We start from the raw sequence: 26,186 nt of genomic DNA, 5'->3' as shown, positions 1-26,186 counted from the left end.
TGAAAACACTATTGCATCTGGAGTTCAGAAGTGTAGTAGATGATAAAAAAAATCCCAAGAATCAGGAGGCTGAAACTCTATTCCAGTTGCTTAGAAATGCAGGTGCTTAATATATGATGAACAGATATTTCGGATTTGCATAAAACTATCATGTGAATTGCAATTTATGCCATGAAAAACAGCAGGTTTCTATCCTGATTTTCTAATCTAGTGCTGAAAACAGTAGTGAGGGTCAGTTTTCTTCTTGTGACTTCGTAATATTTGTGGAATTACTGTAGAACAAATGATTGGCAACTATGTACTACAAGCAAATAAGTGAGGAATTGTGTTGACACAGTGTAGTATGTAAAACTATTGATGCAGAGTAGAAAATAGATTTCCCTGAAGTCAGTAGGAATTTTGCTAGTGGGTTCCACATTGCCAACATTTCACTGCCAGTACATAGTTTGGCTATTTAGCAGCCTTCCAGTATCTGAAGGGGGCCTATAAGGATGCTGGGGAGGGACTCTTCATTAGGGACTGTAGTGACAGGACAACTTAAACAGAGGAAGTTTAGACTGGATATAAGGAGGAAGCTCTTTCCTGTTAGGGTGGTGAGGCACTGGAATGGGTTGCCCAGGGAGGTTGCGAATGCTCCATCCCTGGCAGTGTTCAAGGCCAGGTTGGACAGAGCCTTGGGTGAGATGGTTTAGTGTGAGGTGTCCCTGCCCATGGCAGGGGGGTTGGAACTACATGATTTTAAGGTCCTTTCCAACCGTAACTATTCTACGATTCTATGATTCTATTTTTACCTTGAATTAATGTACAGTTAATCTAATTTGGTATCCCTCCCCACTCATTTTCTCCCCTTCCTACTCTCCCTCCCTCCTTACCTCTCTTTGGTTTCTGTTCTATATCTGCTGCATCTGCCAGCAGTTAAATTTTAAAATAGATTTTTCTTTTGAAGTGCTAATGCCAGCACTGCTATTTCTATAGCAAGTAAGTTCACAGACTGTTGTGGTTTTTGTTTTTACTCTTTCTTTTATGTGTTTGTGTGTGCATGTGTAGAGTGTTATGTGACTTTAACAGTGAAGGGTAGAACAAATGGAAAGAAAAAAAACTCCTAATTAAGTTTTATAAATAAAAGTTAAATCCCAGCTGTTCTACCTCAGTCTGTGATTTTATCAGATCTCAGGAGCTAAGCAGGTCGAGCTTGTTGAGTAATTAGATAGGAGACCTCTGAGGAAAACCCAGAGTGCTGTTAAGTGGTGGCACTGAAGATTCAGTAGCTGCCACTATTCCTTTTCAGTAAGTGTTAAATCATTGCTTCTGTTGCCCTTTCTTCATTCAGCCCATCAGTGGCTATTAAACATGACATGTCTGTAGAGAACCTGTTTTACAAACAGGTACAGGGTTTTTTAGAAAACCTTTACACTTTTTATTGCTAGAAGGTAGGAGGATGTTCTGAAAGGACTACTTTATATACACACTCTTTTTAGAGTCTTTAACCATCTGCTAGTGGCCAAGGATAGGAAAGTAGATGAACACTGGAGACAGAGTACTGGATCTTTGATCAGTTCCAGCATGGCATTTGTGTGCTTTTTTAAGAAACAGAAGTTTTTTTGTGTATTGAGCTATTGAGCAAGATGGTTATTTTTTGCTGTTGAATAAAATACGTATGTGTGTTTATTTTAAACATCTATACTTACCTTAATTATGGTAATGACCAACTGCCCTAAGGGGACCATTATGTGCTGTACATTTATGTAGCGAAGTAAAAAAGGCAGAAAAATGATTTCTATCCTTGGGTGTTACCGTGAAAGAGTTTGGGAGTCCTTACTGATACTGTGAGACTTAGCTCAGAGATGTCCATTTGAAATATTTAGGTTTTATTCTTTCAAGACTGGGAATGTTTCACTCATGAGTGTGTTGCATCTTCCACGTAAGTTCTTTCATTTATTTACAGGTATAGAAAAAAAAACACTAATAAATAATCAGAAGTCACCAGTTATGTATGAACTGAGAAAATTAGTAATTTGTACTATCTGGATTATCCACAAGGTTTGCTTTGTGAAACACAATTTGAGACAACTGTTTCCTGGTCTGTATGTATCAGAAGTGTACTCATACTTCAGTGAGTTGAACTAAAGCTTGGCCAAAGCTTGGCGGGTTGTCCTCTTGTACGGCTGTTTCTTTGAGCTGTTCCTGTTTGTTTACAAGAAACTACAAAATCCTATCTTTCTGTAAAAGGCAACAGAGTATTCCTTCACCACTTGCTCCAAGCCACTGTCAGCTCACTCCTGCAAATGCTCTCTTCTTTTCTAAGTTTTTTTTCAAGGCTCCAGGGGGCAAATTCAAAAGATACCTGCTTACATTCTCTCTTATTTTGTCCTAAGCTTACTGGAGAAGGGATGTAGGCATTTGGGGAAGGTTACAGACACCTAAATCTTCATATAAAAGATGAGAGTTAAAAACTTTTTCTCTTGTATAGGAATGTCTTTTTGATTCAGCAGGTCTTTGGGGTATTTAAATGATAGCTATATATACCAGTTTCAGCTTCCAAAGCGTAAGTAATTCTTATGGATACCTTAAAGGAAGGCGTACCTCTGAAAATGTGAGGTGGGAATACTGTAAATCAATTAATAATGATACTTATATTCATATCTGAGATTTATCACTTTAATAACAGCATGTATATTTACAAGGGAGATTTATCGCTCTGTCACATAGCTTTGTTATTGTGCCCAACGGCTTGTCAGAATTTGGGGGTTTGTAGACTATTCCCCTCAGAAGAAGGAACTCTTAATAGAGATTGATTTTTTTCAGTGAAGTCTTGTTTCTAAAAAACAACATAAAAAAAAATCCTGTTTCCTTGAGCACAGCAGAAATTATACATATTGAAAAGCTTCTTGTCAAAGACTCATAGCATGGTTTGGGTTGGCAGTGACCTTAAAGATCATCTAGTTCCAACCCCCCTGCCATGGGCAGGGACACCTTTCACTAGACCAGGCTACTCAAAGTCCCATCCAACCTGGACTTGTACACCTCCGCTACTATAATGTCACCTGTTCTTGCCCTCTCTTTAATCCTGACCCTTTAATCCAACCCAAATCCCAGCTGGCTCCTCATCCATTCCCAGGCAAAGCTCCATGCACCCCAGCTATCACTGACATAGAGGCCAACACCCCCTTCTGATCTCCCCTTCCTGTATCTTTCTATTCTATCACTCCAGTCATAGGAGCCACCCTACAACATCTCCGTAATGCCAGTAAGATCATAGCCCTGCAGGTGTGTGCATGTCACTAACTCCTCTTGTTTACTTCCCTTGTTATGTGCATTTACATAGAGGCATTCAAGTTGGGCTCCGATGAAGCTTATTTACTGGCTGGAGTAGCAGGAATTCCTTTGTGCTGCTCATGTCAGTCCATATTCAACCCTTGTCAGTCTGTGCCAGCAGCCCAAAACCTGTCTCAAGTTTTCCCCATGGTAGCTATTCTTTATCAGTAATTCGACATTAGCTCCTTCTAGATATTGGCTGTTTCTGCATGTTTACATATGTTCTACATGTCTAGCCCCTATCTGCTTCACTTGTATTTATTTCCTGCTTAAAACAGCAAACCCTCACCCACTTCATTCACATTCTGAATGGGCTCTTTCAAGCTTTTGTTTTGTACAGACACATGTAATTGTGTTTGGGGTTTAGAGACTACAGGCATTCTAGCTACTTCTTTCTTCAAAGGAGCATAATGACTTCTTACATCTATCTTAAATGAAGAGGGACAGCTATACTCAAGAGCTGCAATAAGGTCTACCTGTCCTATAATTTTACAGTATTATAAACCACATTTCAGCTGAAACTTCAGGGCTAGCAAAACAATAAAGGTCTTTGTTCAGCATTGTGGTGTACTGGGTTTTCCTCCCCGTGATCTCATGTCTCTTCCTCCAGAAGCAGGAAATGCATCAAGGTTCTGAAGGGCAAGTCTGCAAAATGTTTTGTTCTTTGACTAATTGCACAGCTTCTGGAGAACGTTCCAAGATGGTGTACTGTAGACACCAGTGCTGTCTGCAACTTACGCTAGCTGTTTATAGATAATTTTTGTCTGTTTTCAGGGTGAAAGAACTACAAAAGCAATTTTACTTTTAGTTACAGTCTGCTCTGAGTCTGCAGAAGGTACAACTCAGGTGTACTAACCATTTGGATTAATGTCTTCTTTTGGATCATCTTATTCCTTGCTGTGACTGTTCATTCACCCTTCCTATTTTCTCTTTTTTCTTTCTTCAGTTCACTGCCTCTGGTGACATGGTTTAGAGCAGTGCAATGGACATATGAGTAAGGGTATTTAAAATCAAGGACAACTTTAAAAATCAGAAATAGAGTATATGGCAAAATGTTTCAGCTTCAAAATATTCTACACTTGCTTGGAATGCCCTCAGTAGCCCTTCAGAAATGACAGAATTGCCCCAGTTTGGAAAAATAAATTTGTCATCTTTCAACACCACTGATGTCTTCTCAGTAACTTGTGTCTTTACTGTTAATAAGAATTTCTAACAATCGTTATGACTTCAATAAGTCATTTAATGATAATTTAGATGTCAGGAATTACAATACTCAATTACTAAGTAAACATGAGAAAAGACACACTTCTCTGGAGTATTTCAAAGGTTGGTACTGTGTTGAATACCAGATGCTGCGTATGTCAAGCCCTGAGGTTTCATACGATGAAATTCCCATGCGTTTTTTGCAGATTAAAATCCACATTTGTATAGATAATCTCACGTTTTTATAGAACTACAAAGAAAAGGTCTTTGGAGAATGAGGAAAAGTTGAATCAAATTCACTCTTAATGAACTCTAGTGACTTGTGCACAGAAAGGGAGTTCTGCCCCATTATTTTTCAGATGTTTAATTCACCTGAAAATTAACTGAAAATCAAGGCAGAAAACACTCTTTATGCCTGGAGTTTTAGTCTGCGCTTCAGACTGAAACAATCATAATTCAACTGAAACCACAGTTTCTATGTAGTGTCCAGAATGAGTCATAAATCAGACCAACTTCATGAACCTTACTAGCTTAATATCTGTGACCAAGCTTTGGGTATTGAGCTTTGAATCGAACAAATGTCTTACGGCCTTCAGGCCTGGATATTTCACACAGCTGAAGTACTATCACTTGCTTTTAGTTTTACTAAATCAGGATTGATCTTACCATAAAATATTCTTTCTTCAATATAACAAATTTTCTTGAGAAAAAAAAATCTAGAGGAGCTATGTTTATGTTCTAGATAAGCTACTGTAATTAGGCATGTCATGTCAAATACCCTGAAACCTCAGAGAAAATTCAGTGAATGAAATCCTAGCCCTGACAAAGGAACTAGCAGAATTTCTTTGACTTTTGTGTGATGAAGATTTCATCCAAAGTCATTGATAGAGATGGGGCAAGACTGAATGTCTAGATGTGACAGAACTGAAACTTCAAATGATCCACAGTATAAACACACATGACTTGATATTTCCAATGAATCTGTGTCCATATAAATTCAGATGTTGCAGAAGTGGAACTATGCATCCATATGTAATAAAACTGTCCATCTTTTAATCCAATAAGGCACCAGCAAGGAAGTTAATCGTTTAGTAGAAACATAAATCTGCACTTCAATAAATAAAAACAATATGAGAAATCCACTCTTTGAAATTTTGAATGCTTTTATAGACACAAAAGTATACAAAAGTCAGAGATGACTCATAGAATCATAGAATCATAGAATAGTTAGGGTGGAAAGGACCTTAAGATCATCTAGTTCCAACCCCCCTGCCATGGGCAGGGACGCCTCACACTAAACCATCTCACCCAAGGCTCTGTCTAGTCTCGCCTTGAACACTGCCAGGGATGGAGCATTCAAAACTTCCCTGGACAACCCATTCCAGTGCCTCACCACCCTTACAGTAAAGAACTTACTCCTTATATCCAATCTAAACTTCCCCTGTTTAAGTTTTAACCTGTTACCCCTTGTCCTATCACTACAGTCCCTAATGAAGAGTCCCTCCCCAGCATCCCTACAGGCCCCCCTTCACATACTGGAAGGCTGCTATGAGGTCTCCACACAGCCTTCTCTTCTCCAGGCTGAACAGCCCCAACTTTCTCAGCCTGTCTTCATACGGGAGGTGCTCCAGTCCCCTGATCATCCTCGTGGCCCTCCTCTGGACTTGTTCCAACAGTTCCACGTCCTTTTTATGTGGAGGACACCAGAACTGCACACAATACTCCAGGTGAGGTCTCACAAGAGCAGAGTAGAGAGGCAGGATCACCTCCTTCGACCTGCTGGTCACGCTCCTTTTGATGCAGCCCAGGATACAGTTGGCTTTCTGGGCTGCAAGCGCACACTGAAGCCGGCTCATGTTCATTTTCTCATCAACCAACACCCCCAAGTCCTTCTCCTCAGGGCTGCACTGAATCTCTTCTCTGCCCAACCTGTAGCTGTGCCTGGGATTGCCCCGACCCAGGTGTAGGACCTTGCACTTGGCATTGTTAAACTTCATAAGGTTGGCATCAGCCCACCTCACAAGCGTGTTGAGGTCCCTCTGGATGGCATTCCTTCCCTCCAGCGTATCAACCGAACCACACAGCTTGGTGTCATCGGCAAACCTGCTGAGGGTGCACTCAATCCCACTGTCCATGTCAGCGACAAAGATGTTGAACAAGACCGGTCCCAACACCAGTCACTGAGGGACACCACTCGTTACTGGTCTCCAGCTGGATATTGAGCCATTGACCACAACCCTTTGCGTGTGGCCATCCAGCCAGTACTTTATCTACCAAGTGTTCCATCTTGAATTTCATTATTGTATAATGAAATTCAAGATCGTGTACCACAGCCTAATAAAAACTTCTGGTATAATCTGATAGTTTGAGAGTCAAAAATTGTACAGCATGAGAAAAAATTGTTATTAGTACTGAGCATAGGACAAGCTATAAACTATCAACATAGGAAAGTCATGAAAGAAAGTAAGGCCAATCCCATCTTCACCAGTGTTTAAATGGGATGGAGAGATTTAAGGCTATTATGCACATTACTATTGAGAGTTTACTAGAATGCCATGTATAAAACTCTGTCCATCAGTGTTTAAGACAGCCTAAATCAAACTGTAATAAATGACAGATGTCATCAGAGTAATACACAACTTCTTTTGTGAAAAGAGATTAAAAGAAGATCTGGTTCAATTAAGTAAAAACTGAGTGTTGTATATAAATACATCAAATGGTGAACAGAAGAGATTAGCACTTAAGAACACTATTGATGGAGAAACAAATAAGACCATTTCTAATCAGAGGAGTGATGTTCAGGCACAGCCTTCAGTAGGAACAGTGAAACAAACGGATTTTAAGATGAACCTCTGGATTGAAGAAGTTATTAGATAATGTAGTCTGCTAAACAGCAGAATCTTCTATTGGCAATTCAGAGGTTTTACTCAGGTCACACTTTTTTTTACTTTTTTTCCTGACCTGTACCTGAAGCTTTTGATTCTGACAAAGTGGTGGTTTTTTTCAATAAATACTAGATAAAATAGTTCTGTCTGATATGAAGTAATTATGTTGGAACACCAGTACTAAGTACAGTGAAGTAATATGCAGGATATAGCCAGAAGCATTGAGAACACAATGAAGAAAATTAAATCAACCTGAAAACCAGACACCTGAGTTAAAAGAAAACTTATGTTTCATCCGAACATTAATCCAGGACAAACATTTTCAAAAACAAAAGCAGAAACACATCTCTCTGATAAGCCTTTTGTCAAACTAATTAGGCTGTGACAAATAATGGGATGACCTCATACGCTTAATTTTAAAAGTTCTAAATTGGCTTTACTTGTGTTCTTATCCTACAGTAAGAATGGCTTGCAATATGCACAGGAACCTTAAGAATTCACAAATGTGAAGAAAACGTGAAAATTTTGAAAATGAGGACAATGAAGATTTTTCTCTGCAGAAGGCAAATAAGTATTATTTTAAAAATGAAAATTCAGCTGTAATTTTCAAGTGTTACTGTGCCAAATGTGTGGTCTAAATGCAAGTATTGAAGTATTAAATGGAGAGATTTTAGTCCTGCTGTAAGTACAAACCACAACGAAACGTCAACTGTATAGTTACAAGTAATTACTTTTGCATACAAGTAACACAAAATCTACAGCATAATGTGAAAGGAAAAATAACAACGAAGTCTCATGCAAGTGAAATTTTACCACAAAAGCACTCTACCTTTCCAGTTTGTTTTCTTCTTCCTCCTTACACAGCTTTAGTCCTCATTGCTCATGATTATCTAAGGGCTTGTGACAATTTTGGGATCTCTGTGTGGAAAGCTCATGGATTCTGTTTGATATTTGCAAATCTCTATAGGTAGCTGGGTCAGGTTGCAAATCCTAAACATCCACAAGAGGTGACAGGAGAAATTTTTGCTTTTAGCACACAATCGATAAAGAATTGTTAAACCTTGATAATATCCTATTCAAGTACAGTCCTTTGAAGCAGGATGATGCTACCAGGTAGGCAAATCTGGTTTTATAGATGAGGTGAGGAAGTAATACATAGGTGATAAATCATCTGTTTCCCCAAACAACTAAGATAAGATAAATAAGATAAAAGAACTACCTAATATAAGGTGGCTGTAAGAAGGTGTCTCTTGCTTGGTGTTGTAGATTAAATACTTATGTGTAAGTATTGGAGAAGGATGGTGGACTTGCAGGGCTTCTACCTATATTTGGAGTGGAAAATAAAGACAGAAATCCGAAGGTTCTTCGGCCCTTAACAGCTGTTCTGAAACCCTTAAAATCTGCGTGGTTGCTTACTCCTGCTGTGAAGAAACTCCAAGTCCAGCGTATCACAAGTTTAAACAAATGACATTTGAAGAAATGCGCGCTGTCCCTGTAAAGGTCTGGGACAAGATACGTGCCGGAGGACTGGGGTGGGAGTTGGTGCTGCTGCTTCTGCAGCCCAAAGCAAGCTCACATGGACACCTATGGTGTCTTGCCTGGAGAAACCCGACCCTAGCGACTGGCAAGTGGCCGAACAGTTGTTTACCAAGGCGGGGGGGGTTGGCTATCTTTGCGCAAGTGACCCCTGTGCAGCTAATGTGATCATGGCCATACGGATGCTCAGTAGCCCTGCTGCCGTCAGGGATTCCTGCACGGCCCGGCTCATCCCCTCCGTGCTCGGCAGCGGCAGCTCGGGGCTCTGGGGCCCTGCTCCCCAGCCAAGCCACCCGGCAGCGAGCACACAAGCGAGCGGTACACCTCCGGACCGCGGCCTGTTTCCTGCTGCACGGGGGATTCCCCCGGTGACCGAGACCCGCCCCGCGGCGCGGAGCCTCCGCAACTTGCGGTTATTTCACCTGTCCCCGGGCGAGCTCCCGCTGCCGGCTGGTGGAGCCAGCGCGTGCCGCGCACGTTGAACCCTAACGGTTCACTGCGCGCGAGGAGCTGACCGGGGAGCCAGGGCTGCCGGCGGCGCGGGGCCGGATCGCCCGGCCGCCTGCCCAGAGGACATCCTTTCCCTCAGACCTCAGGCGGCGCACGGGCAGCCGCGGCGAGTCGGGCGCTGGGCGCAGCTTCCCCTCCCCTTCCATTCCTCCGAGCTGGCGGACTCCTGCGCCGCGGGGTGAACTCCGGAGAAGGGACGTTTCTGAGCGCCGTGCCTCTCCCCAGCCCCCGCTCCCCTCCGTGCCTCCTCCTCTGGTCACTGGGACTGATGAATTAATCATGATGTGGCTGCTGTTAATGCATTTATGTGGAGCGGGCTGTGCCACCGGCTCGAGGCGTAGCGCGGACGGGTGATGGAGTGAGGGGAGCGCTGGCCCCTCCGCTCCAGCTCGGAGCCGCCGCCGAGCCGCCGCCGCCAGCCACACGGAGCCGAGGCCGCGGCCGTACCGCCCTGCTCTCCATGGCTCCGGAGGAGGTAATGGGAGAGGAGGTAATAGGAGTTGGGATTCGCTCCCCGTCTCCCCAGCAGTCAGGGAAGAGGGCAGGGCTGGCGGGGGTGTGGAGGGGTACAGCGGCGCTGGCAGGGCAATTTTAACTTGCTGGGTGGGGGGAGAGAAACCTGCGTGTTGGTTGTGGGGAGAGGGTCCTGAGGTTCCCCCAAACCCTGACCGTGCTTTCAAAATTGGTCGCTTGGCACCACTGTGCGGGAGCCAGGCTCACTTTTATCGCCGCTGACGCTGTCAAAAACGCTGTGGCTTCAGCAGTAACAACAGCGAGCGAGCTCCTTCCGCCGGGCTGCCGGGTCAGCCGCTCAGTGAGAGAAATTAAACGCTGTTAATCCATTAGCTTCATCTTCCCCGTTTACGCGAGAGTGAAGAAGACTTGCTAATTAATTTGCATACGAGGGAATGATCTCTGAAGGAAGGAAAAACCCCGTTGCACCTGCTCCGCCGAGACTTGTCAGCTGAATCTGGAGGAGAGCTATAAATCATGTAAAGTGTTCGCGGTGAAGTCGGCTTCTGAGAGCTGTAGGATTATGTATCCAAATGTTGAATTTATATTTCCCATTAGGAAAAGACTGAAACTCAGGTCAGATATAAACTACATCATTTCATTTAAAACTAAACTGTAGTTATTTATTGTAATTCTAGACGGGATTTTTTTTCTATCTTGATTGAATAGAGCATTGTTAGAGCATTGTTAGAGCATGTACTAATGATTTTACACATTATAGCTTGAAATCTCTTACAGAGTTGGAAGTGGTTGTCAGTGTAAGGATGATGCTTTGGAATCACATATGTGCTGTTATTCTTGAAACACAGAAAAACTGAGAATAACCCGGCTGTTAAATTCTACTTTCAGTTTTTAGTCTGTACAAACCCATATTTTCTGAGATGCAGAATGGAGAAAACTTGGACTAGGGAGACCACAACTTCCATTGAAATGCTTGACCTTCTCAAATACAGCAACTAAAGTCTGTGTGATGTCTGCTTTGATTATTTCCGTCCTTTGAAAAAAGAATTAATTTAAAAATGTGATAAGCTACTTCCAGGAATTTTGCTTACTGCCTCTAAGGCAATACTGTGATAGTTCTTGACACTTGTGTGTTAAATGAACTGAACTGGGAAGAACTACTGTTCGGTAAGATGTTTGTGTTTAGGAATATTTATTCCTGTGGCAGGTATTTTTTTATGGAATAGGAAATGATGGTTTTAGGTTGATAAGATCATGGTTTCACATTGTAGAAATTATTAATACTTTTGTTTTATGACATCAGTGAATGTACATATATTTGACGAGTTTTGTTACTGGCAAAACTACACTGAGGTTTTGTAATTTCATATGAAATTCATTGAGAGTAGGGTTAATTGCTTTAGTAGCCTAACATACTTTTGATACTATTGGAAATGGCAAATATTACAAAGTTCTTATGTTCCAGTTGTGTAAAAATACTGCTTTCTGATTCGAAAGATGCGTATTATGGATGGAGCCTGTACATTGCCTTAAGTCATGTCATCATAATGAGGGAATTGAGGAGTTTTGTTCTTCAACAGCACATACGTGAATGATTGATTTACAAGTTTCATAAGTTGTAAGCTTATTGTGTTGTATGTGTGTGGCAAAAGAGGGCTATACTAGTAAAATGAACTAATAACCTAGAAATCTATGAGGTAAGCAAGAACATATGAGCCGAGCTAACCACTCAGTATGCTTACTTTGAAAGCAGGCAGTAGCTTTCATATCACTGTTCTTAAAGCAACAAAAAAAGCGAGCCAAAAATGAGCATAGGCTGGAAATAGACAAAAATTTAAAAGGAGACTAGTCAGAGGGAAAAGCAAAACATTTGAAATGGAGTGTTTCTGTTAAATCCAAGACTGCATGTCACCGTTGAACTCACATATACAGCTATTTATGACATTTAAGGTGGAAGCCTCAGTCTGGTCTGTAACAAACCAGTTAAAAGAGTTTCTGTTGAGGATTTGGTTTATCACAAAAAAAGAGATGATAGAGGTCAAATGAGAGTCAATAAAGGTGGACTTCATCCCTGAGCTTGGAATAAGAGAGCAATTTGTTTTCTTCTCTGATTCTTCTATCTCTGAGTGGAAATGCTATCATGAACAGTCCCTGAACTGGCTAAAGTATACTAAGTGATGGACATTTACTGGTCTGAGATAGCACAGTAATAGAAATACTTTTTCTGTGTAACCAGCACTGCTCTGGCCAGTGCTTTGGCTATGTAGGTCGTACAGTGATAACATGGAAGTTCTGAAAAAATAGGGGTTTAAAAAATTTCTCACTGCTTAAGTTTTGGTCCAGTGTACATTTTTAAGTGAAATTTATGTTTGGCTGCTCATGTGTGGATCAGGTTACACTGGAAAAGCATTTGCTTCTTTTCTAAACTGAGTCATTTGTCAGCGAGGATGTAGGTAAATGTGTTTACAGTCACTAGACTATATTGTATTTGAGACAATGGATTGTGGGCTTGGTGACTTCAGTGAATGACACACCCACCTACCTGTTCAACCTTTGCAACAGGTTGAGTGTGCTTTTGGTATCATGAAACCATAGTACTGCATGTTTCTTGATGGGCATAACTTTGAAAGGATCTGAATGAAGAAGAGTTAGCTGTCTGCAACACTGCTTCATGTTCTCTTAATTCTGTACAAATACCTGTGTGGAGTATCTGTAGTCATGTGAATATGCTCTATTTTCTGTAGCTGTTTTGAATTACACACTGCCATAAGAAAACTTTTGAACTGCTTGTTAAATGATTAACATGAAAGTATTATGTTATGAGGAATGCAGGTAGCTGTACTACCAAACAGAAGCTTAGGTGAAATTTTTGGATAGCAACATGAATATAGAAAAAATAGTGAGGCCTGTATGCATAGTAAAGTCAAATTCCTTTTTTGGCTGTTTATATAGTAAGCAGGAATCCATTAAAGACAAATATTTAATGAAGACCTAAAGAGGCAGTATCATTTCAGTATGTTTGCAGTGCACTGCTTTGTTTAGTTGCTGATTAAATCTTTTGATCTCAAGTAGAGTTCCAGTCATCTGCTTTGATGCAATATTCCATAAAAACATGTAAGCTAGAGGGGTAAGGGTTTAAGTCTCAAGTCTGTTTTCTCTTAAAGATAAAAAATGTGTATAGTCCTCTCATAGTCCTCTCACAGACCCAGTTGAACTTTAGTGGGAATAGTGAGAACAAAAAAAATGGGAAGAGGTGGGGAGCTGAACAGGGAGCAGTTCTTCACCATAGTAATTTGTGCTGAAGAAAAGGCTTTTCTGAGCTGGGCAACAGTCTTATCTAATCCCAGTCATAAAGTCACCAAGTCTGCTTAAAGCCAGTTAAATGCTTTGCCCCATTGCTCTTTTTGGAAAGATGTTTCAAACCCTCTGTCCTAATGTTTAGAACTTTCTTTGAACTTCCAACCTAAATATATTCTTTGATTCCTAATTTTTAATATCTCAGTATTGTTATTTCAAAACAACTCTTTCGTTGGTTTGTAGCCCTCAATAAATTACAAACATTGATCATGTGCCTGCCTTGGCTTTTTATGTGCTGGGATCAAACAAGCAGAGCAAGCACATTTTAATCTGTCTTGTAAAACAGAATAAATAGGAGGATACAGAGCTTAGTGGCGTGATTCTCCTGAATTCTGAATGTACTTCACCTGCCTCAAATACCTTGTACCTGATGTGTTTCCTCAAAGTCTTGAATAATGGTGCTAATGCTGCGCTTGGTCTACTGAAAATACTTTACCAGATAGTGGTGACGATCAACCTTGTTTTATAGGTATGCCAGGTTGGCTTAACCTTCATGCAGTAAACTAGACATGGGTGTGTGATTTCTCTTTTCCTGTTGCTCTGAAATGGTAAGACACCATGTAGTCAGAGAAATTCTATTTGTAATCATGTGGCTTTGAAGAGTTGCTAAACATTTCCCCATTTCTAATATGCCTATCCAAATAGTCCTCCAGTTTCTTCTCTAAGTTAGTGAGAGCCTCCCAGGTATCAAGAGTGCTTCCTGTAACCATGTTTTATCAAAGCACCTCTACTTCTTACCAGGTTCAGAGATACGAAATGAGTCTGAAGAAGGATTTAAAATAAGTCCATTGAGTATGTCACTGTTAGTAAGTTTTATATCCACTTCATTTTTGTGTTATACTCTGTGTTTTACAGCTCTAAATAATGTCTAGGTGATACCATATCAAATTCTTTACTGAAATCTGGAGATTGGCCTATATATTTCCTTTTAAAAGTCAGTTATTCCAGACTGATATGTCTCTTTAAAGTGATGTTGAAATTGTTCTGATTTTTGAAATTGTCCTACTTACTGTTAACTGAAAAAACAAAATTCCTTTTTCTCATACATGGAAGTCAGGATAACAATTGCCTGGGTCACCTGCTTCTCTCCTACCTAAATGCCATGTTTTCTACTCTTTGGTATACTCTCCACTTTGATCAAGCCTTTTTTTTCTTTTTCCTACTCACTATTTAAAAGGAGTAGTACCCTTCAGATTTATGCTGATAGGTCCCTTGTAAATTCTCTACCCTGTGGCAAATCCATTAATAGTCCAGCAAGGAAGCATAATTTAATAGCTCAAAAGCCATTATATGTTAGCCATTGAGAACAGAGGACTGATCCAAACATTTTTAAAATTATTTTTTATTTATTTAATTAATTATTAAGCAATTGGGTTTCTTTCTTAGGTCAGCTTTGTATCCCTACTGTTTATTTCTTACCCCATTCCACCCTTACAATTACTGTCCATTCCGTTCAGCTGCTTAGGTGGTGTTCTCTTGGGACTTAAAAAAAGATTGAAGTGGAATATTGTGGGTTTTCATGATGACATGGCTAACACTTGAAAATTGAGTCATGGAATTGCCACTGAAAAGGTACTATAGAAGTGGAAAGTCGTAAATCTGTCTGAATAATTTAAAATTTACTTAGGTTATTCTGTTAAATTACAGACTGACCAGTGTTTGTGATGAGTAAATTTGTTGAAATTATTTAAAGATACTGTAATTCTCTAGATGCCACTTTAAGAAGACAGCTAGTTTATGTGGCTCCACAGAAGAAAATTACATCTTCCTGCTGAAAGGACTTTGAAGCCCTTTTTTCAGTTTTACTTCCAAGGTTCCTTGACCTCAAAAGTGAAGCATCTCTCCAAGATTCTGTTTGGTTTTGTTGTTTGGGGTTTCTTTAACCATGCCAAGTGCAAGGTCCTACACCGGGGTCAGAGTAATCCCAGGCACAACTACAGGTTGGGCAGAGAAGAGATTCAGAGCAGTCCTGCAGAGAAGGACTTGGGGGTGTTGGTTGATGAGAAAATGAACATGAGCCGGCAGTGTGCGCTCACAGCCCAGAAAGGCAACCGTATCCTGGGCTGCATCAAAAGGAGCGTGACCAGCAGGTCGAAGGAGGTGATCCTGCCCCTCTACTCTGCTCTTGTGAGACCTCACCTGGAGTACTGTGTGCAGTTCTGGTGTCCTCAACATAAAAAGGACATGGAACTGTTGGAACAAGTCCAGAGGAGGGCCACGAGGATGATCAGGGGACTGGAGCACCTCCCTTTTCAAGACAGGCTGAGGAAGTTGGGGCTGTTCAGCCTGGAGAAGAGAAGGCTGCATGGAGACCTCCTAGCAGCCTTCCAGTATCTGAAGGGGGCCTATAGGGATGCTGGGGAGGGACTCTTCATTAGAGACTGTAGTGACAGGACAAGGGGTAATGGGTTAAAACTTAAACAGGGGAAGTTTAGGTTGGATATAAGAAGGAATTCTTTCCTGTTAGGGTGGTGAGGCAGTGGAATAGGTTGCCCAGGGAGGTTGTGAATGCTCTGTCCCTGACAAGTGTTCAAGACCAGGTTGGAGGAGGCCTTGGGTGATATGGTTTAGCGTGAGGTGTCCCTGCCCATGGCAGGGAGGTTGGAACTGCATGATCTTAAGGTCCTTTCCAGCCCTAACTATTCTATGATTCTATGTTTTTTTGTCTTCGTTGTTTTTGTTGGGTTGTGGGTTGTTTTTTTGTTGTTGTGTTTTTTTTTGTTTTCTTTTTTTCCTTTGGGTTTTTTTTGGGGGTGGTGTGTTTTATTTTTTCTAGGGTGTCTTTCTTTTTTAGACCTTTCTTTTATGTTAAAGCAGGTTCAGTCTAATCCTTATTTGTTCTGGTATGTGTGAAACAAGTGACAGTTACCAGAGCTTTATCAGTCTTCCTGCTGCCTAGAAAGTTTTGAATGGAAACCAGAATTGACCAAAATCTCTTGCTAATGTTGCTGCAGAACTGCACCTCCATCTCTTGCCTGAAAGCTATTGCCCTTTCATGCATATTTAGGAGCTTAGCCTTTCTAATTGTTTATGTAAGAACCTATTCTGTTCAAATATTGAAGAAATTTTTATACAGAAATAAAATGCAGTTAAGGCCCCTTGGCTAAAACTGGCAAATAGACTGGGAAGTTTTTAAGCCTAGAGAAGAAATGTAGACACTTCATGTTAATGAAATAGGTGTTTTTAATGGAAATGTGAAATGGAAAAGCTACTAAAGAGACATACATGCTGCAACGGCTTTTATAACTTGAGATGGAATAAGAATATTCCATTTTGGTAATTAAGTGTGGTTTTGAAATAAGTGTATTTTTTAAATGTTTCTTTTAAAAATATATAGTATTTTGCATTAATGTTGTTGCGTTTTGACATTGCAGCTTTTTAAAAAACCTTTCACTAGTGTTGATTTTGCTTAATCCCCAAAGCATAACAAGATTTCCATGGAAATATGATGCTATAGTATTACTCTTACTTTGTACTTAAAATATTTAATTGTAGATAAGAAAACAGAGTATGCCATATATGATACATTGAAAATTCAGGATAGGATGTTAACATTATCATGCTAAATTGAAGTAGTTTGCCTTTATATATGTAATAGAACTTCTTACCCAAAAGATCAAATGGATATGTAACCACAGAATCACAGAAGTGGAAAAGGTGGAGGTAATCTCTAGAGATCTCCCTGCTCAAAACAGGCAACCTGTTTCAGTGTTGGACAACACTTACATGAAAACTATTTTTTTATTGTGTTTAAATGGAGTTTCTTGTATTTCTGTTGATGCCTTCTGCCTCTTGTCCTTTCACTGAGTGCTGCAGAGTCAGGCTCTATCTTCTATTCTCCCTCCCATCAGGTATTTACACATCAAGATAAGATCCCTCCCAAGCCTTCTCCATGCTAAATAATCCCAGTTCTTCCATCCTCTCTTCATATGACAGATACTCCAATCCCTTATCATCTCTGTGACCTTTTAGTGGATGTGCACCAGTATGTAAATATCCTTCTTGTACCGGGGAGCCTAGAACTGAACACAGTACTTCATATGCAACCTTATTAGTCCTGAGGGGAAGGATCACTTCTCTCAGCTTGCTGCCAATGCTTTTGCTAGTGCAGCTCAAGAGAGTGTTGGCCTTCATTGTGCCAAGGGCACTTCACTGGCTCATGTCCAATTTCTTGTCCGCTAAGACCTCCCACATCTTTTTCTGCCCAGTTGCTTTCCATCTGGTTGGTCCCTAGCCTTTTACTAGTGCACAGGGTTATACTTCTCTGAGTGAGGAGTATGCACGTCATTTTGCTGAACTTTTTCTCCAGCCTGCTGAGGTCCCTCTGAATGGCAGCCCAACTACTCCCAGTTTCATATGGTCTGTCAACTTGCTGAGGGAGAACTTAGTCCCATTATTCAAGTCATTACTGAAAATGTTGAACAACATTGGCCCCAGGATCAACCCTTTGGGAAGCACTATTAGTACCTGGCCTCCGCTTGAATTTTGTGGCATTCATCACAATCCTCTGAGCCCAGCAATTCCACCAGATTTCATTTCCATACTTCATCACTAGTAATGTTGATGATTACTGTTCTATGACCAGGTTAATTAACCATCCTTCTGTGTTCTGATTTAGTAGCACTGGCACGTGTGTACACACAAACTAACTGATAGCTGTCCTTTTGTCTATGTTCTAGTGTATGAGTGTGAATTATCCATACTATGTGTTTGACACAGGGAAGATAGTATTACTTTATACATTAGACAGACACTGCACTTTTTTGCATTAAATTTATTTCCCCTCCTCATTTTTGAGGGAGAATGACCCTTTGGGCTTGATATCATTATAGCAATTTTGAAATGTGTAGTCTTGAAACTGATTGTAATATCCAAGTGAATTAATCCGGCAGTTGCTGAAGTTCATGGAGCCTGAATGGTCTTTCATTCATTTGAAGTAATTGTATACCTTATGTTACAAAATACAAGGGTTTTTAGATATATATTTGCTTCAGATGGCCAAAAAAAAAAGCACCCGTATTCCACATTTCCTCTTGCTATGCCATACTCACCTGCTTTGCCAGCAGCAATGAGCAGAAGAGGCACTGGAACACTCTTGCTGTAAACTGTTCTTGAGATTTCTAGGATGATACTCAGTGCTCTGTTTAAGCTTGGTCTGGGACCAAGCTCTTTTGTCTCAGGAAAATTTTTTCAATATTGCTTTAACAGAAGGCATTTTCTATTGGTTTATCAAGTCACTGGTGCATTTGCTTTTAGCTAAAAACCTGTATTTTCTTTGTGTGTGCATGCATATAAAAGTGAGGAAAAAGAAACTTTTCATCAAATTAAGGCTTTCCATTTACAGAATACTGCAAAAGGTAGTATTTAAAATACTGAGACTGCTGATTTTTTTATTTTTTTTTTTCTCCTTGAAATGAAGATACAGTGTCCTAGGGACACAGTGATGAGCTAAGTATACTTTCAGCTTAGTACCTTGACTCTGATTTTGAGAAGCAATCTAGTCTTTACAGTTCAATTCTGAATTCATGTCCTGTAGGAACTCCATTAGAAAAATTGAAGAATTTTGTTTCTCTGTGTGGTTAATGCTGAGGCATCTCAGGATACATCCAGAATTTGGGAAGAAATGGCCCTTTGCATCTAAGCTGCAGTGAACAGGTGGGAATCAAAAAAGTGCTGATGGACACTTGTGCAAGTATGGAGCTCTAGCCTTTACCTTTATTTCCAAAATCTGTATAAGTGCATATGCTCATCATCTGAATTTCAGTAAAATAATTGCTTGTGTTTTTTCTTCTTTTTGCTGTTGTCTAAAATTTCCTGTTAACACTAAATCTGTTCAACTTGGCAACACTGAGCAAATCCTTTTCAACTGGTGCTATGAAAGGTGCAGGGATAATTAATAGGTAAAATGTTACACATTATCTGCAGAACAATGGGTATTGTTTAGTATTTTTCCCTGCTATGATTCTATAGAGTTCTAACCAACCATTTTGTGTATTACATTGTCATGGTTTAGACCCAGATGGTAACTCAGCACTACATAGCTGTTCACTCACCCCCCACTTTTCCCCTCTCTGGGCAGAATGGAGAGAAAAATCAAAAGAATGTTAACCCCATGGGTTGAGATAAGAACAGTTTTATAACTAAAATAAAATATAGCATTAATGTAAAGAATACCAATAATAGTACTAATAATAGGAAACAACAAGAGAAAAAATGAAAGCAAAGACAAGTGATGCACAATACAGTTGCTCACCACTCGCCAACCAATACCCAGCCTGACCCAAGCAGTGATCTGGGCCTTCCAGGTGATTCTCCCCAGTTTATATGCTGGGCATGACATGCTGTGGTATGGAATACCCCTTTGGCTAGTTTGGGTCACCTTTCCTATCTCTACTTCCCCTTGGCTTCTTGTACCCCTCCTCACTGGCAGAGCATGAGACTGGAAAGTCCTTGATCAGAGTAAGCATTACTTAGCAACAGCTAAAACATTGGTGCGTTACCAGCGTTATTCTCAGACTAAAGCCGAAACACAGCACTGCACTAGCTACTAGGAAGGAGAAACATAACTGCTACTGGTGAAACCAGGACATACATTTAAGTATCTGCAAGTCTTACCTTTTTGTCATCTAAAAATTGTTTAAAGGGAAAGAAAATGCCAAATTAAACTTTGTATGAACTGCAAACAGAAAAATCCTTTATTTTTGCAGGGATTGACCACAGAATATGTATTCTAAAATTGTATTTATTTTCAGTGGGATCTTAGTGGATATCTGAAAGAATCTGAAGCAAGATAATAGGAGATAGATTGTGTTGATAAATGGCAAAGTGTCTGTAGAGATACTGTTTTTTAAAGGTGAGTGAATAAACCAAATACAGAGCACATCTTTTTAGTTTGTGGATGGAGCTACTTGTGTCCTTGTCATAATTTAACATTTATATGGTGCTTACTAGGTACAAAACTCTTTATAGATATTAATGATCTTCATTACACCCTCTGAAGCACGTAGGTGATCTGTAAATGAACAGTATAGGACCAGTATCTTTTAGACATAGAAATCTGATAGGAGTTTGAATTTTGATACAGATTTGAAGTGTATGAAGGGCTGACTCTATCCCTTAATATCCAAAATCAGCTTTTACAAGTTATGCTTTCATTTTCAAGGAACAAAGTTACAGGGTTTCATTCTGAATACTTGAATAACATCACCTCTCTGATAATGGAGTATAGTCAGATGTAGTTTTTCCTGAATTAATGTGTTGGCTGCTACACAGAAAAATTATTTAAAGGTTCATACAGAACAGATCTTTAATTTACAATGATTGTGTCAGCTCTAGCTTCAATTTTTCTGGAAAGGTGGTTACTCATGGAAAGCGGGAGCTTGTCTTTCCTGTCTCCACCCTCCTTGGTTGACAGACTTTCCCTACAGCAACCAGTTGATAGTAATCAGTTTGAGGACTATTTCTGTAAGGAAAACTTTCACAGCTTTAGTTCAACAGTAAGATTAAAAAGAAAGTAGCTGTCATCTATTTCCTGGTTAAAATCATAGTCACAGAAATGCTCTATTACTCAAATAAGCTGTGCATTTTATACAGTAAACAGACCTTATTATATGAAAGGCAGTCAAGACTTGCAAACTGTAGTTTGTACCATAAAATACAAAAAAAAATAAATCTTGACTGGAACTTCAGAATTTGCTGTTTATTGTTTCTAGATAAACTATTTAAGTCTTACAATGTTTATTACAACATCTGTGTATCCTGGTACCTTGTCATGTTCGAAGGAAACATAGACAATTCTCCAGATAAAAAGAGTTAATGTCTTACAACAGCCAGATTCTCGAGCATCTTCCAGACTTGCCTCACATTAATTCCCACGCTGCTGTTTCACATTATACCATTTATAAAGGAAAGTACTGTCAAGTTTAAGATGGGAAATCATTTGCAATTGTCAACTTTGACATTTTCTATTGATAGATTCCTGAATTGCAGTATGAAAATAAGCACTGAAGATTTTTTTTTTTATTTCCCAGGTTGCAACAGTTGGACATGTGTTAGACATAATCCCCAAATATTAGGTTCTGTCAGTCTCAGGAATATTTGACTCTGCTTCCTTTGTACCACATGCTACCTTTAGTTTATTGTGTAAATAGCTCAATTTACTTGGGTGTATTTTGTTGGGGTTTTAAATTTATTTATGTGGTTTACAGAATTTCATTGTACAGCTTTGATTTTGTTCTGTACTATTAAATATTGAGTCTTCCAGGAGTTTTGATAACCTGTGCATCACTGATTTTCTAGCTGTGATATTTTCCCCATCCTATAGTAAATTAAAGAAATATCCTTACAATATGTAGACTTTTTTGTGCTTCTAGGGTTTTCTAAATTCAAAAATCTGACATGTGCACTGGAGAATGAAGAAGAAGAAAAGACTTGTTATTTTCATACTCTACTGCATTCTTATGTTAGCTCCAAGTTTCTGGATCCTAATGTAAGCTCCATGCCTGTACATTGCAAAAAAGAAATCCTCAGAGATTAGGCCTCTTTAGCAGGTTAGAGAGCTGAATGTTTCTGTTGTTTTCACACTTCTTTTAATATCCACTCAGCAAAATTATGGAAATTTCAGACATTCATTTAAATGTTTGATGGCTGGCTTTTTATGTTTGTACTTTATCTCCTGTGTCCTGATAGCATAAACAGTGCCAGTGATAGAAAGCAGGCATTTCAAAACTAAATTTATCTTGAAATTGAGACTGTTATGGTAATTACATACAGAGTTTTAGAAAATCAAAATAATACAAATCTTCACTAAGGAGTCATTCCTCAAAGTCAGGTAACCAGGTATTCAGAAAAGAGCATTTTACCTTTTTTCTTTCAAACCCTTGTGTGGTCATATGCACAGAATATTGTGCTTTAATACTCCAAGGAATTGTTCTACTTGGTTTCTATAATGAAGCAGTTTCCTTTAATCAAATAGAAGCCAATAGAAATACAGAAGCATTGAACATAGCTCTATGTTGCCCGCTGGGAGGCAGTTAAATTTGTGCTAGCTTGCACTAGAAGGAAATGCTGTTAAAGTGTTTTGTTTTGTTTCTGTAAAAACTCTAATATTCAGTGTGTAAAATTTCCATTAAAAAGAAAGCCCCAACAATATTATATGTACTTATTGAGGCAATTTACTCTTGGGCCAGTTGTAGAACAATACTATACATGTTTTAACATGTTACTCCTGTACAAGATGATCATATTACTTTTACTGTGGATAAACAACTGTGGGCTGCTCTGCTGTTTCTAATTTACTTTTTATGATCCTAGGTTATTCTCATTTATTAAATGGAAATAATAATTCACATACATGTTTGTGAGGAAGGACATAACTGTCTTAAATTGCAATTTGTTTTGATGGAGGTGATTTTGCATTTATCAATAAAAGATTCCTTGTTAAAAAGATTCAGAAAAAGAAGAATGTTAGGATTTCAGAGTAATTTTTAAAAATTATGAATCAAAACTACCAGTTGTCTCTGCATATGGCTTCTTACATGTGCATCAGTATTTTGGCACACTCTCTGCCTGTGCAGTCATGTGCTCTGGATGTTGATCCCATGAAATGTGTTGTTTGTGTGCAGTTAATAGCAACAGATACTTAATACTTTTTGTGATCATGAGATGGTCAAATTCGAGATCCTCAGGACAGTGAGAAGAGCGTGCAGCAAGCTCACTGCCCTGGACTTCAAGAGAGCAGACTTTGGCCTCGTCAGGAACCTGCTTAGGAACGTTCCATGGGATAAAGCCCTAGAGGGCAGAGGGGCCCAAGACTGTTCGTGGATATTCAAGGATCACCTGCTACAAGCTCAGGAGTGTTGCATCCCAACTAGAAGGAAGTGCAGCAGGAGGGCCAGGAGACCTCCTTGGATGGATAAGGAGCTCCTGAGGAAAATTCAAATGAAAAAAGAGGCTTATAATAAGTGGAAGCAAGGACAGGTGGCCTGGGAAGAGTACAGGGATGTTGTCCGGGAAGCTAGGGACCAGGTTAGGAAAGCAAAGGCCAGTTAGAATTAAACTTAGCTAGGGATATTAAGGATAACAGGAAGGGATTCTACAGGTACGTAGCAAATAAAAGACAAACTACGGACAACGTGGGCCCTCTCTGGAAGGTATTGGGAGAACTGGCTACCCTGGATTTGAAGAAGGCTGAAGTTCTGAATGACTTTTTTGCTTCGGTCTTCACTGGCAAAGGCTCTGACTGCACCACCCAAGTCTTGGAAGGCGGACGCAGGGACTGTGAGAATGAAGACCTTGCGCCCACTGTAGGAGAGGATCTGGTTCGAGACCATCTTAAAAATCTGAATGTGCACAAGTCCATGGGACCTGATGAGATCCATCCGTGGGTCCTGAAGGAGCTGGTGAATGAAGTTGCGAAGCCACTGGCCATCATATTTGAGAAATCATGGCAGTCAGGTGAAGTTCCCAATGACTGGTAAAAGGGAAATATAACCGCCATTTTCAAGAAGGGGAAAATGGATGACCCAGGGAATTACAGACCAGTCAGTCTCACTTCTGTGCCTGGCAAAATCTTGGAGCAGACTCTCCTGGAAGGCATGCTAAGGCACATGAAAATCAACAAGGTGCTTGGTGACAGCCAGCATGGCTTCACTAAGGGGAAATCCTGCCTGACCAATTTGGTGGCCTTCTATGGCGGAGCTGTGAAACTGATGGACAGGGGTAGAGCAGTTGATGTCATCTACCTGGACTTGTGCAAAGCATTCCAGACTGTCCCGCACGACATCCTTGTCTCTGAATTGGAGAGACATCAATTTGATGGATGGACCACTGGGTGGATAAAGAACTGGCTGGATGGGCACACACAAAGAGTTGTGGTCAATGGTTAAATGCCCAGCTGGAGACCAGTAACGAGTGGTGTCCCTCAGGAATCGGTGTTGGGACCAGTCTTGTTCAACATCTTTGTTACTGACATGGACAGTGGGATTGAGTGCGCCCTCAGCAAGTTTGCCGATGACACCAAGCTGTGTGGTTTGGTTGATACCCTGGAGGGAAGGAATGCCATCCAGAGGGACCTTGACACACTTGTGAGGTGGGCTGATGGCAACCTTACGAAGTTTAACCATGGCAAGTGCAAGGTCCTATACCTGGGTCGGAGCAATCCCAGGCACAGCTACAGGTTGGGCAGAGAAGAGATTCAGAGCAGCCCTGTGGAGAAGGACTTGGGGGTGTTGGTTGATGAGAAAATGAACATGGGCAGGCAGTATGCGCTCACAGCCCAGAAAGCCAACCATATCCTGGGCTGCATCAAAAGGAGCGTGACCAGCAGGTCGAAGGAGGTGATCCTGCCCCTTTACTCTGCTCTTGTGAGACCTCACCTGGAGTGTTGTGTGCAGTTCTGGTGTTCTCAACATAAAAAGGTCATGGAACTGTTGGAACAAGTCCAGAGGAGGGCCATGAGGATGATCAGGGGACTGGAGTACCTCCTGTATGAAGATAGGCTGAGAAAGCTGGGGCTGTTCAGCCTGGAGAAGAGAAGGCTGCGTGGAGACCTGTCCTGGGTTCAGCAGTAACAGTCATTTTTCTCCTTCTTGGTAGCTGGTGCAGTGCAGTGTTTTGACTTTCGGCCTGGGAACAGAGCTGATAACAAGGATGTTTTGGTTTGGCCAAGGACTTTGTGAGCCTCATGCTGTGCCAGGGAGGAGGGGAGGCTGGGAGGAAGCAGAGACAGGACACCTGACCCAAACTGGCCAAAGAGGTATTCCATACCACAGCACGTCATGCCCAGGATGTAACTGGGAGTTACCCAGAAGGGCTAGTTGACTGCAGGGTTGGAGGAGGTATTGGTCGGTTCTTGGTCGGGCTGTGGGGTCACGTTATCAGTCGGGTGGTGGTGTGGTGTTGTATTCTCTTCCCTTGTTATTTCCTTTATCATTATTATCATTGGTGGTAGCAGTAGTGATTTGTGTTATACCTTAGTTACTAAACTGTTCTTATCTCAACCCGTGGGAGTTGCATTCTTTTGATTCTCCTCTCTGTCCCTCTGGGAGTAGGGGGAAGGAAAGAAGGGGGGGAGTGAGTGAACAAGTTGCCTGACTGGGTTTAAACCATGACAAGACCTCATAGCAGCCTTCCAGTATCTGAAGGGGGGCTAGAGGGATGCTGGGGAGGGACTCTTCATTAGGGACTGCAGTGACAGCACAAGGGGTAATGGGTTATAACTTAAACAGGGGAAGTTTAGATTGGATGTAAGAAGGAAATTCTTTACTGTAAGGGTGGTGAGGCACTGGAATGGGTTGCCCATGGAAGTTTTGAATGCTCTATCCCTGGTGGTGTTCAAGGCCAGGTTGGACAGAGCCTTGGGTGACCTGATTTAGTGTGAGGTGTCCCTGCCCATGGCAAGGGGGGTTGGAACTGCATGATCTTAAGGTCCCTTCCAACCCTAACTATTCTATGATTCTATGATTCTATAAATTTTGATTTTTTTTTTATTTTAAACATAATTATTATCCTCATTTTTTTTATAATCTCATTATCATTAATTTTTTTTACCAGATGGAACAACCAAAGCATATGTGAGTTGTGACATAGGAAGCTTTGGGTAAGACTAAGAATAAAGTTTTGGTTTTGTAGCTATTAAATGAGAGATGTTCGGTATGGGTCTTTATTGAATAGTAAGTCTCAAATATAGTGGTTTATATCTACTGCAGTGTGTAATTGAGTTGAGCTTATGTTTACTACTTAAAAAAGTGGAATAATTTCTTCAGAATTCTTCAGAACACAAAATTCTACCTTCCCCTTAGCTAAGTCTCCAAGTAAAAAATACCTTCATCTTGACCTCTTAATGTCTAACTTACCCTAATTTTGATGCCGAGTAAATACCAACTTAGCTTTAATATATTAATATGT

General features: G+C 40.5%; 1 protein-coding gene across 2 annotated transcripts in view; it reads left to right on the top strand.

Annotated features, from left to right (window-relative positions):
* Window positions 1–9,570: 9,570 nt before the first annotated feature.
* Window positions 9,571–26,186, top strand: part of LOC133272208 (heparan sulfate glucosamine 3-O-sulfotransferase 1-like) — a 63,389-nt gene continuing 46,773 nt past the window's right edge. The window contains exon 1 of one of the 2 annotated variants that reach the window (XM_061459069.1): window positions 9,571–9,924. The gene's annotated coding sequence lies outside the window, so the exon portion shown is untranslated. The other variant, XM_061459070.1, reaches the window with a different exon arrangement.

This window comes from Pezoporus flaviventris, unplaced genomic scaffold (genome assembly GCF_033815535.1).
Source record: "Pezoporus flaviventris isolate CSIRO_AGI_PZ_B2104156 unplaced genomic scaffold, CSIRO_AGI_Pfla_v1 ptg000029l, whole genome shotgun sequence".
NCBI lineage: Eukaryota > Metazoa > Chordata > Aves > Psittaciformes > Psittacidae > Pezoporus > Pezoporus flaviventris.
The sequence above is the reverse complement of the archived record's forward strand: the minus strand, read 5'-3'. Positions and strand labels throughout refer to the sequence as shown.